General features: G+C 37.4%; 1 protein-coding gene across 1 annotated transcript in view; it reads right to left on the bottom strand.

The window, feature by feature from the left end:
* LOC6047624 (tachykinin-like peptides receptor 86C) overlaps positions 1-13,625 on the bottom strand; it is a 195,399-nt gene extending 181,774 nt beyond the window's left edge. The window contains exon 1 of the mRNA XM_038248917.1: positions 12,532-13,625. The gene's annotated coding sequence lies outside the window, so the exon portion shown is untranslated. The remainder of the gene's footprint in view (positions 1-12,531) is intronic.
* Positions 13,626-15,683: the final 2,058 nt, after the last annotated feature.

The following is a 15,683-nucleotide window of genomic DNA, read 5'->3' as shown; positions in this document are numbered from 1 at the left end:
CGTCCATCCCGGCAATTCCCGAATCCCGATTTTTTTTTATATCTTGTTCCGGAAATTTCCGAAATTGAAAAAAAATAATTTTGGTCTAAAAACTAAGATTTGGTTGTGGAAATAGAAGAACAATTGAATACTTAGAAATCGATAAGAATTTTAAAAGCATTGGCAAATTTGTGATTGGCATATTATATCAAAATATATGTGGTTTATAAGGGAAAATTATTGAAATTTTATTAACGGATCCGCAAATGCCAAACGCTTTAAATATTTTGTACTTAATTTTATTCAATTTTATTTTCAAATTTCATGCTCTAAAATATCCTGTACCAATTCAGACTGCAGTCCCGATTTCCCTCGGTTGGCGGTAGTGACTTAATAGTAGTTTATGCAACAAATTGCAAAAAGAGGATTTTTTCAGCACGAGTCGTACATTTATCCAACGAGGTTCACCGAGTTGGATAAATACGAAGAGTGCGGAAAAAATCAAGTTTTGCAACGAGTTCCATACAACATTTTTTGCAAATCCAAAAAACACACTGAGTGAAATGTTATGTCAAATTTTCATGTATTTTGTCAATAAATCGTTTAAATCAAAAAAATGTTGAAAAGTGCTACTTTTCGAAACAAATGCTGAAAAGTTCAACTATTCAGCACCCATTTGAGTGCTGAAAAGTAGAAATTTTCAGCATTTATTTTGAAAAGTGTTGCTATTCGATTCTGTTATTTTTGTTACAGAAAAGTAGGCTATTTCGTCGTTCAAGAATGACAGGAAAAGTAAGTAGTTTCACGACGGAATTCCGAAAAGATAATTTGTAAAATATGTTTTATATAAAACTACCTTGGAAACATTTCCATGTTGAGCAATTCTCTACAAAATCGGTATTTTTTTAGAATTTTAATTTTTGTATTTTTTAATCCGGCTGTAACTTTTTTGGTGCCTTTGGTATGCCCAAAGAAGCCATTTGCATCATTAGTTTGTCCATATAATTTTCCATACAAATTTGGCAACTGTACATACAAAAACGATAAAAATTCAAAAATCTGTATCTTTTTGATCTTTTTGAATTTTTTGATCGATTTGGTGTCTTGGGCAAACTTGTAGGTATGGATATGGACTACACTGGAAAAAAATAATACACGGTAAAAAAATTGGTGAGTTTTTGTTTAACTTTTTGTCACTAATACTTGATTTGCAAAAAAAACACTATTTAACATTTTTTTATATGTTTTAGAGGACATCGAGTGCCAACTTTTCAGAAATTTCCAGGTTGTGCAAAAAATCTTTGACCGAGTTATGATTTTTTTAATCAATTCTGATTGCTGAGATATCGACGTTAGAAAATGGTGGGTTGTTTGGGTGATACTTAGAAAACATCAATTTTGCTGTTTTTAAACACTTGCATGGCAATATCTCAGCAACTAAGGGTCATATCAACAAAGTTCTTAAATGCAAAATATAGAGAATTTTCTCAGCTTTTCAACAATAGTTTTTTTAAAGTGGGCAAACATGTGCACTATATTTAAAAAATGAAAAACTGCGACTATTAAAAAAAAGTTACCTAAAAATGGCTTTAACTTGAAAACGGTGCACTTTATCCAAATTTCACTCCAATACTTTTCGATTGCAAATTTGATTTTACATCGAAAAATGATGTTGAAATATTATTACGACTAATATTTCGATTATTTGAAAAAAACAAGTATTGATTAAAAAATTCATAACTCGGTCAAAGATTTTTTGCACAACCTGGAAATTTCTGAAAAGTTGGCATTTGATGTCCTCTAAATTTTCTAAAACATATAAAAAAACATATAAAAAAAATAAAAATAGTGTTTTTGCAAATCAAGTTTAAGTGACAAAAATTTAAATAAAAAATCATCAAAAAAATTTTAACGTGTATCATTTTTTCAGTGTAGTCCATATCCATACCTACAACTTTGCCGAAGACACCAAATCAATCAAAAAATTCCTTCAAAAGATACAGATTTTCGAATTTTCATGCATCATTTTTGTATGGACAGTTGCCAAATTTGTATGGAAAATTATGTGGACAAACTAATGATGCAAAATGGCTTCTTTGGGTATACCGAAGGCACCAAACAAGTTTCAGTCGGATTAAAAAATGCAAAACAATGACCGAAATCTGAGAGAACTGACAACATTGTCGAATTCAACAGCACAGCGTTACCGGATTTGCATACAGGATTTCAATCCGTGTGCTGAGCAATTCTCTACGAAATCGGTCTTTTTTCTTAAATTTTAATTTTTGTATTTTTTAATCCGGCTGAAACTTTTTTGGTGCCTTCGGTATGCCCAAAGAAGCCATTTTGCATCATTAGTTTGTTTGTCCATACAAATTCGGCAGCTGTCCATACAAAATGATGTATGAAAATTCAAAAATCTGTATCTTTTGAAGGAATTTTTGATCGATTTGTGTCTTCGGCAAAGTTGTAGGTATGGATACGGACTACACTGGAAAAAATAATACACGGTAAAAAAAAAATTTGGTGATTTTTTATTTAACTTTTTATCACTAAAACTAGATTTACAAAAAACACTATTTTTAATTTTTTTTATTTTTTGATATGTTTTAGAAGACATAAAATGCCAACTTTTCAGAAATTTCCAGGTTGTGCAAAAAATCACTGACCGAGTTATGAATTTTTTAATCAATACTGATTTTTTTCAAAAAATCGAAATTTTGGTCGTAAAAATTTTTCAACTTCATTTTTCGATGTAAAATCAAATTTGCAATCAAAAAGTACTTTACTAAAATTTTGATAAAGTGCACCGTTTTCAAGTTATAGCCATATTTAAGTGACTTTTTTGAAAATAGTCGCAGTTTTTCATTTTTTTAAATTAGTGCACATGTTTGCCCAGTTTTGAAAAAAATATTTTTGAAAAGCTGAGAAAATTCTCTATATTTTGCTTATTCGGACTATGTTGATACACATTTTAAAAGGGCGTAATATTGAATGTTTGGCCTTTGTGAAATGTTAGTCTTGATTTGAAAATTCCAAAAATATTTTTTTCGAAGAGATCGGAAAATTTCACAAATGTTTCATATATTAACATTGAAAATCGGACCATTAGTTGCTGAGATATTGACGATAGAAAATGGTGGGTTGTTTGGGTGAAACTTAGAAAACATCAATTTTCCTGTTTTTAAACCTTTGCATTGCAATATCTCAGCAACTAAAGGTCGTATCAACAAAGTCCAAATAAGCAAAATATAGAGAATTTTCTCAGCTTTTTAAAAATATTTTTTTCAAAACTGGGCAAACATGTGCACTAATTTAAAAAAATGAAAAACTGCGACTATTTTCAAAAAAGTCACTTAAATATGGCTATAACTTGAAAACGGTGCACTTTATCAAAATTTCAGTTAAGTACTTTTTGATTGCAAATTTGATTTTACATCGAAAAATGAAGTTGAAAAATTTTTACGACCAAAATTTCGATTTTTTGAAAAAATCAGTATTGATTAAAAAATTCATAACTCGGTCAGTGATTTTTTGCACAACCTGGAAATTTCTGAAAAGTTGGCATTTTATGCCTTCTAAAACATATCAAAAAATAAAAAAAATTAAAAATAGTGTTTTTTTGTAAATCAAGTTTTAGTGATAAAAAGTTAAATAAAAAAATCACCAAATTTTTTTACCGTGTATTATTTTTTCCAGTGTAGTCCGTATCCATACCTACAACTTTGCCGAAGACACCAAATCGATCAAAAATTCCTTCAAAAGATACAGATTTTTGAATTTTCATACATCATTTTTGTATGGACAGCTGCCGAATTTGTATGGAAAATTATATGGACAAACTAATGATGCAAAATGGCTTCTTTGGGCATACCGAAGGCACCAAAAAAGTTTCAGTCGGATTAAAAAATACAAAAAAAATCGAATGACCGAAATCCTAGAGAACTGCTCTGCTTTTAAATTTTGATGGGGTTTTCAAGTCTTCAATATTTTGGACTCGTTAGAAAGGTCTTTTAAATACCTTTTTAAAAATGTATAACATGACGGGGTTTCTCACAACAAAACACCCATTTTTTTAGTTACTATATGATTTCAACTGATTGAAGTAGCGTATTGAATAGGTAGTTGAATATATTCTTTTAAAGGGAGAGTCAATTTTATCTCCATTCACATCAACCTCTCATTTTTGATTTTCAGCGTTTTCTTCCTATGTGCATTGACTATTTCTTGTTCCTAATTCTTTGTTCTTATTCTGCTCTACTTTCCATTTATCTTTTTTGTGTCCTTGTGTGGGGATCATCGATCCATACGCATCCATATTGACATACTATCTTTTCATTTTTCTACTTATCTTTCTGGAAAGCTTTCTTCACACTTAATGCCAGACATTGTGAGGGGATACTGGGTAGACCAAAACTACGTCACAGGCCCCCAACAAGGTGCGAGCCCTGTTTTTCAGCTTTGTCAGACTTTTTTTTCGGAGTTATTGAAGGTTACTGTCGGAAGGAGATTCTCTTCCCTCAGGACACCGTGAGTGATTTAGCTTGCTTGCGTCCTACAACCTACAACAAAGCACTTTACTAAACTTCATAATTTTCAAAAGGGCACCCAACACAAATCAAGTGAGACCAAAACGGAACCCAAACCCTTTTTTCGAGCTTTTAGAATACCACTGTTACTATGTATAGGCATAATGAACTACTATTTCTAACACTCAAAAAAGAATTAAATCAGAAACTAAATTTCCTCCAAAAATCCGTCAGACTCAAACCAGAAGCAGTGGAAATCTTTCCCTAAACGACATCACCCTCAATGAGGGTCCCTCAGGGTGTTGATGGCAAGACGACGACACCATCGCGCACATTCACTCCCTTCTTCACCGCGTGACAGTACTATCAATGTCAGCACGCACCAGTAAGTTTGAGAATGTTTCCCTGCTTCACATGTGTGTGTGTGTGTTTGTGTTTGTGAGGATATGGGGTAGCGAACTTTTCCTTTTTTTCATTTTCCTGACTGCTGGTAAATTCGAAAATTCAAACAAGTGCCCGCGCTGTTATCGTCGTGACACGCGCGTTATTTTTCGCGCGGAAAATTCAAGCAGAAAAGGAATCAATTTCCGGTACGACGAATGCTTCCAATTTGGTGGGTGCAGCGGAAAAAACTTTTGTTTAAATGATGCCATCACAGACAAACAGAGAATGATCATGTGACATTTTTATTGAAAATCCATAATTTACCAGCAGAGCCATCTAGTCGAGAGTGCACGAAATACATGGTAGTGTATGGTGCTGTAATTTTGTGAGCACGCGCACGTGAATTGTCTGTGATGCCAGTGTGAAGTGGTGTTTAAAAAAAAGTATCAGCATGAGCTGTTCAATTATTTTAATTCATTTCAATATACCCTTACAAACTTGGGCGGAGAAATTCGGCGAACAAATTAAATTGCTTTCCCTCTCCAAAAAACTTTCATCTGGAATTCAGAGGATTTCTCCAAATACTGCTCTAGATGGTGAATTTTCTCACTTTTTTACATTGATTGATTGCCAATCAAAACGACTTTACTTTGTTGGCCGAGTACTTTGGCAACCCAAACGCTCCCCCGAAGAAACTTTTTAATAGTAGATATTTTTGAACATAAGCTTCCAGAAGTTTACTTTTCCATAAATAATTTCAACATGCCTTTGCAGTTTGTGGGTACGGTAGAATAGTCATCAATGAGACTCTCTGGGTTTTTTTACATTCAATGATTTTCTGTTTTTTTGCTAGCATTTTATTCATACAAAAATCCATGGCATTTTATGAACGATTTGGTGAATTCAGCATACATTTTTTGTTCTTGTTTTTTTCTCACAAAAAGTTGAATTCCCAAAATCCGCATTTTTAGGCTTTTGAAATTTTGTGACATATTTTAGGAGACCAAAAAGAATTTTTTAGTGTGGGCCCTAGGTAGGGCCTCAAACAAGTTTAGTCTTTAAACTTTTTTATGTAAAATCAAACTTGGACTGAATAGTACGATACATTTTAAAATCCCACCATTTTGAAGTTAAAACCACTACGATGAATCACTGACAATAGACGGTTTAGCTCGATCACCACCTTGTTTGGTTGGCAAGCCGTTTGTGGCAGCCACAGCTACAGTGGCACTGCCGTCGCAGAGGTGATTTTGACAACTCTTCCGCGCTGCTCTCAAGTGTAAACAACACAACGTGGTTGGGCGTATTCTCATTATCATCAAAATCTTCATGCATCTTTTAGTCGAGAAAATCTGTGTAGATCAAAAATAGCTTAAAATATCAAAACCAATTAATTTGAGTATCGCTTCAGATAATTGTTAGTCAATTTCAAAGCAAAAAAATAATTTATTTAAAAATAGCATCATCAAAATCAAGTTGGCTCCAGCACAAGCTGTGGTGCACTGAAGTCTACATTCAGGCTTATTCTTGCAAGAGGCAATTTACTACGAGATGGCGATACTGTATCATCCGCCATATTTTAAAACACAATTTTCAAATTATTTTGTTCCAGCTGCTACGCCTGTTGTCTGTGGTTAAATTTTGAAAACAAATCCTCAATTTTTCGATTTTGACAAGGGCACTGAATACGCATTTCCAAAAATATGTTTTCGTGTAAGCTAATTCAATATGTTATTAATTCGTCTAAGCAACATTGAAGACTATAGTCTACTCATTCCTGGGATACGGCTTCTCAAAATCAATGATATCTAAGTATCACCCAGCACTGAACTTTAATATGCCGATATCATACAAACTGATGTGCAAATATGAAATGTAAAAAAATGATTTGTGCAATTTTGTGATCTCTTCGAAAGAAATTTGTTTAGGATTTTGGGCCAAATTGAACTAAGAACGCCATTTCGTGCAGCTCACAATGTCTCACCTGTTGACCTTCACAGATCTCCAAAATTCGAATTTAATCCTGAGATATTCAACAAGAACCGACAAAACTCCGTAAATTTTTGTCACTGTTCATATGAGAGAAGTTTCAATCTTGTCGTGCTATCTTGACACAATTAGAAAATGTATGTAAGTGCGACAATTGGCCAAAGGGATTTTTGGTCAGAACGCGTTTGACACAAGTAATTATAGCAAACCAAACAAAACGTTTTTGTTATTGTTTACGTTGCGTGCTCTCGGTTTTGTTTATTCAAAGTCAAACATTAAAACGCGTTGAAAGTGGTTTTGATGCCTGTTTGTGTCCAGAAATTGGCTGTTCTGCATATCGAGCCAACCTAATATACTATATGAAGTAGGCATCAACCACCTAATGCTGGATTAAGTAGCGTTATTTATACACATTTGTTTGAATTCAGCCATTTTAAATGGCTTGGAGGCTGTTGGAAAATATATTAGGCTGGTACAAATATTTTTAAAAGTTTTTGTCACCCCCTTCAAAATTGGTCCGAAAATCAGGGGGCAAAAAAATTACAATAAATAAACTTCAAAATTTCAATGAAAATTCATGTGCAACCAACTGAAATCAAATTAAAATACATTCTCCTGCGTTTAAAATCATTTTTAGCATGTTTGGGTTTATTAAAAATCTTAAGATTTTTGAAAATTTTCGATGCAAAATCTTTTTTTTCGATACAATTTTTGTTTTTGTCAGATCTTAGATTTTTTGAAAACTAATGATTGCAAAACAACTAAACTAGTGTAAAATGCATTTTAAAACACTTTTTTCATTTAAATGTGAAGACTATGGCTTGTTATTTGAATTTTTTTATTTTTTTATTTTTTTGCCCCCCCCCCCCTTGACCTCGGCCAGGGCCGAGGGACAAAAACTTTTTTTAAATATTTGCATCGGCCTTAAGGTTTAAAACTGCGAACTTTTCGATCCAGCATGTCCTCTTTTAAAACCTGACCCTCACCATAAGCCTATCCTTGTCAAACTGGATTACGATCTAGGCGGCACCGACGTTCAGGACGATGCAGATGAAGTTTTCGATTTCGCCCAATGCACAGTGGTCCAGATCGCAAAATCAAGTGGAAAATGGATTTTCCGAAAAATGGTGACGTTTTGGAGCTTTGGTGTCTTCAGAAGAGTTGCTGCAAATGGAAAGGGGCAACTTTTGGTTTGGTTCAAAATTAGGGTGGTTCACGATTAGGGTGATTTTGAAAATCCAACCTTTCAGGAATATTTTTGGGAATTTTCTTGTCTTCTAGAAAGTTGATGGGCTTGCCAATCCAAGCAACTTTGTCGAAGACACCAAAATTTTATCTATCTACGCCTTTATGACCAAATTTATAAAAGCATCTCTTCAAAATCAGTTTTTTGAACGTGGCAATTCAGGGTTAACTTTAGATTCGGACACTTTTAGAGCTCTACAAAACAAACATTTTCATTTTTGACATGTCAATTTGGACTTAAGGGTCAAAAGTTACAGCCATTTTAAGGTAAAGATGCAAATTTAAAACTTAAATATCTCAAAATGGCGCAAGCCAATTTTGAGCACTAGGTTGCATTTGAAAGAAGAGATCTAGCATTACAAACGCTGAAAAATTCAGGGTGTTTTTCTTTAAACTTGAGATATCTTCATTTGAAAGTCTAATTTTCAAGGAAAACCATATGGGACCACCCTTACGAAATTCGAAAATTGTCCAAATATATGTTTTTCCATGTAATTTTGCTAAATCTGAATCTGCCCTCAGAATTGAGCCAAAATGTCAACAAATCGATTTTTGGTCATATTTTGGGTTTAAATGATAATTTTACATGGAAACCCAAAATATGACCAAAATCGATTTGTTGACATTTTGCTCAATTCTGAGGGCAGATTCAGATTCAGCGGGCAAAATTACATGGAAAACATATATTTGGACAATTTTCGAATTTCGTTAGGGTGGTCCCATATGGCTTTCCCTTGAAAATTAGACTTTTCAAATGAAGATATCTCAAGTTTAAAGAAAACACCCCTGAGATTTTTCAGCGTTTGTAGTGCTAGATCTTCTTTCAAATGCAACCTAGTGCTTAAAATTTGGCTTGCGCCATTTTGAGATATTTAAGTTTTAAATTTGCATCTTTTTTACCTTAAAATGGCTGTAACTTTTGACCCTTAAGTCCAAATTGACATGTCAAAAAATGAAAATGTTTGTTTTGTAGAGCTCTAAAAGTGCTCCGAATATCACCCTTCTCTAAAAGTTAACCCTGAATTGCCACGTTCAAAAAACTGATTTTTGAAGGTTTGCTCAGATGCCTTTTATAAATTTGGTCATAGAAGGCGTAGATTACGAGATAAAACCTTGGTGTCTTCGACAAAGTTGCTTGGATTGGCAAGCCCATCAACTTTTTAGAAGACAAAAAAATTCCCAAAAATATTCCTGAAAAGTTAGATTTTCAAAATCACCCTAATCGTGAACCACCCTAATTTTGAACCAAACCAAAAGTTGCCCCTTTCCATTTGCAACAACTCCTCTGAAGACACCAAAGCTCCAAAACGTCACCATTTTTCGGAAAATCCATTTTCCACTTAATTTTGCGATCTGGACCACTGTGCAATGTGACTATGATCACTTGAACGCGAGAATTTCCACCGTCGACTGGGAAACTTGTCTTGGCTCTTCCTCAGTTGATGAAGCCACTGCAAACTTCTACGGGGAGCTTAACACCATCCTACACGAGGTTGTGCCGAAGAAAATCCGACGAATGAGTCACCGATACAAGCTGCCGTGGTGGAACGATGAGCTACGAACCTTAAGGAATCGTTTACGCAAGGCGACGTCGCGTTACATGGAGTCAAGGACAGCATGGGACAAGGTAATGGTGCAAAACATCGAGGACGAGTACAACGCTAAGAATCAAGAAAACTTCCGGTCTTACATCAATAACACTCAGAGCAGTCTAAAACGCGATCCATCGAAGTTCTGGAGTTACGTGAACAGCAGGAAAAATGTGAATCGAACTCCAACGGACGTTTCCTACCGCGATGTGAGCTCTAAATCTCCAGCAGACTCAGCCAACTTCTTCGCGGACTTCAAGTCAGTGCACAGCTCCGACGAGATTCCACCTCGCGAACAGGAATTTGACAATGTGCCCAGCCACAATCTGCCGTTGCCCCTCCCAATTCTCAACGACGACGATGTGCTAAAAGCGCTCTCTGATGTGGATGCTGCTAAAGGACCTGGTCCGGATGGAATTCCACCGTCACTCGTCAAATCCTGTGCTAGCTCGCTCGCCGTTCCAGTGAAGAGGCTCTTCAACGAGTCGCTCCGGCAGGGCGCTTTCCTGCGATGTGGAAGGTTGCGTCGATCACCCGATCCACAAGTCAGGAAGCACCAAGAAAGTCGAGAACTATCGTCCGATATCGATTCTTAACTGCCTTGCCAAAGTGCTGGAGAAAGTTGTGTACGAAAGACTGTATGCGGTAGTAAGTCCAATCATTTCGGGTGATCAGCATGGATTCATGCGAAAACGATCGACAACAACCAACCTCCTTGCTTTTGTGCACCCAACAGTAAACGCCCTCGAGGCCGGCGAACAAGTAGACGCTATCTACATCGACTTTGAGAAGGCGTTCGATAAGGTACCTCATGCACTTACCATTCGGAAGCTCCGCAGGCTTGGTCTCCCGACTGGATTACTGAATGGCTTCGTTCGTACCTGACGAATCGGAAGGCCTTCGTCAACCTTCGAGTCGCTCATTCCGGCATATTTGAAATTCCTTCCGGCGTCCCACAAGGCAGTCATCTAGGTCCTCTTATTTTTATTCTGTTTGTGAACGAAATCTGCGCGTTTACCAGCTCCAGTACGCTGATGTACGCTGACGACTTGAAGATGTTCCGCAAAGTAAAGAACAACGCCGATTGCTGTGCACTGCAGTCGGACATCAACTCTCTTCTCAACTGGTGCGATTTGAATGGCATGAAGGTGCACGCGAAGAAGTGCAAGGTCGTCTCATTCAGCCGTTCTAGGGATCCCTTGCGCTTCGAGTACACAGTGGAGCGTCGTGCTCTAGATCGTGTCACATCGATCAAGGATCTAGGCGTGACGGTAGATCGTAAAATGAGGTTCAATGAACACATTGCGCTGACAACTGCAAAGGCATTTGCCATGCTGGGTTTTCTGAAGCGCAACACCGCCCACTTTGACGACCCTTTCGCTCTGAAGGTGTTGTACGTCTCGCTGGTCAGGAGTGTGCTGGAGTATGCTGCGATAGTCTGGGCGCCTTATCACGTAACGCACTCTGCACGGCTTGAACGAGTACAGCGTGCCTTTGTGAGGTTTGCTTTACGCAAGCTACCATGGACCAACCCGCAAATCCTGCCACCGTACGAGGAACGCTGCTTGCTGTTTAGGTTGCAATCTCTCGCCCAGCGTAGGATCCTGATGCAGCGCCTCTTCGTGTTCGACCTGCTACGAGGCAACATCGACTGCGACAGCATCCGCGGCAACGTACGCTTCAACGAACCGGCGCGCCAAGGACTCAGAAGTGAACGTCCTTTATTGTGGATTCCGAGGCATCTGTTTGACTACGGTTATTATAACCCGCTCGATGTTTGTCTCCGTAAATTCAACGAAGTCTGTACTTGTTTCGATTATGCTGTGACCAAATCTGTGTTTAAAATTAGAATTAGTTAGTGTTAAGATACAGCCTGAGCATTTCAGATGGAGGCGGTGAATAAAATAAATAAATAAAAAAAAATCCATTTTTAACAGTTATTTGCAAAAGCTATGAGAAAAAATCAAACCAATCCTGGATGTCTATGGCACATTTTGAAGTGCTTCAAAAGACCTTTCGAATGCATCTAAGAGAGTTAGAATTGAAGAAGTTTTACGGAAATGCGAGCATTTTTAAGATTTTCATGTTTTTTCGACCTCAAACTTCAAAGCCCGTTTTACCCCACTTCCCTTTGTCGTAGAGGGCTCATATTTGGCATGAGTTCATCTCATATATAGACAAACAAACGCTGAAAGTTTCATCCAAATCGGAGTACCTCGATACGACCTGTTACACATTTGTGAAAAACTCGCTCTTAATTTTAATCATGCAATGGGGCATTACGTTCAACCGACAACTTCTTTTTTTAGTCAATTCCAAGTACCGTTATCCGGGTTGTCATTGGGTCTGAGGGTTGGAATTGGGTCATACAAATTTCAGAATTTTTGTATGACCGAATCTCACCCCCCAGACCTAATGTCACCCCTGATGACGGTAATACATTTTGCCAAAACTTCTTCATTTTTTCAACTCAATTTAAAATGTGTTTAATTTTAATTAACACTTAAACTCCCAGGCTCCAGCAAAAAATGAGAATTTGAATGGAAATGGCCCTTTTTTGTCGTGCTTGGGAGTTAAGGTGTTGAAATGGGTGTCTTGGAAGACGCAACATGGAAGAAATGGAAAAATGACTTGTAATGTAATGTTTAATTTCATAACAGAAATATTTTGTTTTGTAAGTAACGATTACCAGTAAGGCACCAGGCCAAGGATTTAAACTTAACAATACTGTTGGATCCAAAAGCAAACATTTTAAAACATTTTTTTTTATTTTCTTGTTAAATTTAAAATAAGCTTTAAAATGCAATCAAACCTACCCTGTGCAGTTCAGAAAACTATTCCAAACATCTCAACCACATCGCCATTTACAGCTTCAATATTGCGGCACCATTATTCTTCATTTGCACTCTCTGGCACTTGTGTTTTCCAGTACAACGCGCATAACCATCCAGCCAATTTGCATCCACAATGAAATGGGTGCCGCCACCAACAGCACTCATGTTATTCCCAGAGTGAGAGAACCGTCACTTTAGTAAAAAAAAAATCTTTTCACTAAGCACTGCTAGATATATATATATATATATTTTGTAATCGAGGTTGAAGTTACGTCACTAATTTTTTTTATTTTATGCTAGCAACACGTGATTTGATATTTTTTTTCGTATTTTTCACGAAGAGAAGCAAAACGATTTTATTAGCCCATTTTTTTCTAAATTTTCTTTTATATATTTATGAGCCACAGCACAATCTGCTCGATATGTCCCATTGCCGTCGCTCGAATGGGCAAAAATATCTCCCGACGTTAGGCAACCGTAAGATTGCTACACACAAACACACAATACAGCGCGCATTCCTCGGTGTGATTTATTTGCGTCGGAATGATTTATCTTTATGAGGTGCTCCGGATGAGAGTCCCCTCAACCTCCCTCACAATTCCAGCCCTGCTCATTTATTCCACCAGCCCAGCTCAGTTCCAGCGCGCGCCTCCCAATAACGCATGCAAAAATTCCTTTGCCTAACTCCGGGGGCAACCGGAATGTGCCAAGGCGTAGCAATTTCCCAGACGCATCACTTCCACTCGACAAAGCGGGCTAATATTGTGGAATACTTAGCACTTGCGCTTCTTTCAGGATTTTTTTTTTTCTCTCCTGCCGATAGGTGGCACTGCTTAACCACATGGCGCCTACCGTTAGACACGGCGGTGCGGCTTGCTTCACTAGACTGTTCCTCGCGCCCAGATTTATGCTTTCAATTACAAAGCACCCGTTTGGATTCACTTCCGGGAGGTGGGGTGACCTCAAGGGGCGCCCTAATGTATGCAACAGGCAACTCAGGCCACCTCCAAATCCACTATCTTTGTACCATCAGACCAAACCACGACTGATGGGGACAACCGTCGCCGGCGAGAGCTGTCCAAGGACTGAAGACCCTGGCTTGAGCCTGGAACCTCAACAGTCGATAGTATAGTGCGATAAGAGGACGACGATCCCAAACCTCACCTCAATGAAGGCTCCCCTTCGCAGTTCAGTACCACCCCGAGCCGAGTCGACCCGAAGGGAACCACGTGGTGCGCAGTGCACGTGCAAGTTTGTTCGATACACGGTCAGAATGGGACGAGCAAAACAGAACAGAGCCGGAAAAGCATTGGTTGTGAATGAAAGCTGTGCTGTGACCTTCGGGTTCGTCGTCGATCTGAAAGGACCTGTTGCGGGACTGAAGGTTAACGAGTGCTTAGGGGAAGTGCTGTTCTGATGACGAAATGCACACGCGTTTCAAGGGCAATGAGGCTACCCTGCAGGAGGAGTGAGTTTTCGTGGAACAAGTTTTTGCTATTTAGTGGTGATAGGTACTACGATTATATCCTTGTGGGTGCGGCTCAAAAAGTTTCACAGCAATATTGATTATGGGAGGTGTTCCGCATTAGTTGTTGTTGTAAACACATTTATTTCTGGCAGCATTTAGTACACTCTATAATAATCCGTTGAGACAGGTAGACAGGGGCAGGGGGCAGAATGGGCCACCCTTGGTTTTTGGCTTTAGAATGGATTTAGACCAACTGTAAGGAAAGGGTTATATCCGTAGTAACAGTTCATAAACGTTTATAAACAAGCAGTCTATCCCCCTCTTACTTGACGTGAACTGTCACTTCGAGCCAAACATTTCATTAGGGCACAAAACCAAAACGTAAACATTTGGGATTATTCCACTATTCCATTCATTAGTACACTCCCTACATGCCCTCCAAGAATCAGATTGATAGCAAACAATAATTATTTCCTCTTGAAAAAATAAAAAAAAAAACAAAAGGGCACATAACAATATTCACCCCAAACCAGAAAAAAAGTTCAATTGTGCCCATTTCTTTTTCGTTAGTTTTTCGTGGTTAAGGAACTTTCTATGTTATAAAGTGAACTTTTCATACATTCTTAACACTAATTCACTTCAACACAAAGTGTGGTTTACGTTTCACCAAGGATTTCTGCAGAAAAAAACTTCGTCGAAATACAATATTTAATACGGCTCGCGGCTGCTGTTCAGTACACTTCTGAAGAATTTTTATGTTTCACATACCTTATCTACACCATTCGATCACAAAACTTCACAAATTATCAAAATTTCCGCTGGATTCCTCATTATTTCTAACTAAACAAAAGGGCCCATAAATATTATTCAAAACAACAATCGGGTGACAGCGCTTTAGTGCCCTTTCAGTTCTTTTCGAAATTCCATTAAGAAAGGGCCCATTGTGCACAACAGTTGGAAAGTTAAAAGGGCCTAATAGCGAGATTTTTTAAAGTTATGAGTTTTATTGCGAAAATTCGCAATTCGCAATTTTCAGTGTAAGAACGGGCCTTGACCGATCTTATGCACTAGGTTCCCGACGAACACGCACTGCCCTTACACCTACATCTCACCCTTGCTCTGAGTCAGTACGAGCAGCACGCTAGAACACGCTTTGAGTGTTCGTGCCAGGCATGCACACCTTCTTTTCCGGTTACGCATTTTAACTCGGCCGGGGGTGCACTATGGGGTTTCAGGCGGCCATAAATCGAAAAACCGACATACTCTAATTATTTTTTTGGTATTTTTTTTTCGAAAATAAACATTCTAACTAAGAAAAATCCGGAGTTTGAAAGTTGTAGGTTCAATATTCACTGAATTGCAGACCTTCAAAGGCGAAAATGGTAAGAAAAAACATGTTTTTTTGACAAAAATGATTATTTTTCATAGTTGTACTGTGTAGCTGTTTATGTATTTTTTCCTGCATCATTATAAATATTCAGAAAGGTAATTGATTCAACTTTTCAATAACATTTTACAAAACACACTTTTATAGGCTAAAAAAATTATAAAAATCAAAAAGATGGATTTTTATTCAAAATTTAGTTTTTCAACTTTGTTAATGGAGTACTTTTTTGTGTGCATTTGTGCGATCTGAAAATTTTGCAGCTTAAAATTTGAACCATGT

This window comes from Culex quinquefasciatus, chromosome 1 (assembly GCF_015732765.1).
Source record: "Culex quinquefasciatus strain JHB chromosome 1, VPISU_Cqui_1.0_pri_paternal, whole genome shotgun sequence".
In the NCBI taxonomy this organism is placed as follows: Eukaryota; Metazoa; Arthropoda; class Insecta; order Diptera; family Culicidae; genus Culex; species Culex quinquefasciatus.
Note: the sequence above shows the minus strand (reverse complement) of the source record. Positions and strands in the feature narration are given on the sequence as shown.